The sequence below is a fragment of the Lupinus angustifolius genome, chromosome LG16 (assembly GCF_001865875.1).
Source record: "Lupinus angustifolius cultivar Tanjil chromosome LG16, LupAngTanjil_v1.0, whole genome shotgun sequence".
Lineage (NCBI taxonomy): Eukaryota > Viridiplantae > Streptophyta > Magnoliopsida > Fabales > Fabaceae > Lupinus > Lupinus angustifolius.
The window spans coordinates 12,815,972-12,816,517 of record NC_032024.1 but is presented as its reverse complement, the minus strand read 5'-3'; the positions used below and the strand labels follow the sequence as shown (position 1 = coordinate 12,816,517).

Genomic DNA, 546 nt, shown 5'->3' with positions numbered 1-546 from the left:
GGTGTGAAAATGAATGTGGGGTGGGGATCAATTTATAGGGTTGGAAGTCGTGGATGGGGTCCACGACTTCCAGAAACTCGTGGATAGGGTCCACGAGTTCGTACTTGCCCATGGTACTTGTGCCCTAGCCACGCCTCAGATTCCATGCCTAGACCTAGCCTGGGCCAAAGTCGTGGGTGCAGTCCACGACTTTCATTGAAGTCGTGGCTGACATCACGAGTCTCCTTAATTTTCTTACACAGAACTCGTGGGTGACATCCACGAGTTTCTGAAACCCTAGTTATCTCCACCAAAGTCGTGGATACCATCCACGACTTTCATTGAATTTTCTGATTTTCCATTTTTTTTTGAATTCGTATTTATGTGTTGTGATTTTTTTGAAATTTGAATTTGTATTTCCGAATTTAAACTTTTTTGAATTTTGAAATTTTGAAATTTTGAAATTTGTTTGAATGGATTATATTTGAATTTGTTTGAATTTTGAAATTCATTTGAATGGATTATATTTAGAAAGTGTATATTTAATTGATTTGTAAATGAATTATA

The 546-nt window shown here is 37.2% G+C and overlaps 1 pseudogene; it reads right to left on the bottom strand.

Annotated features, from left to right (window-relative positions):
• LOC109329321 overlaps positions 1-546 on the bottom strand; it is a 12,385-nt pseudogene that overhangs the window by 3,110 nt on the left and 8,729 nt on the right.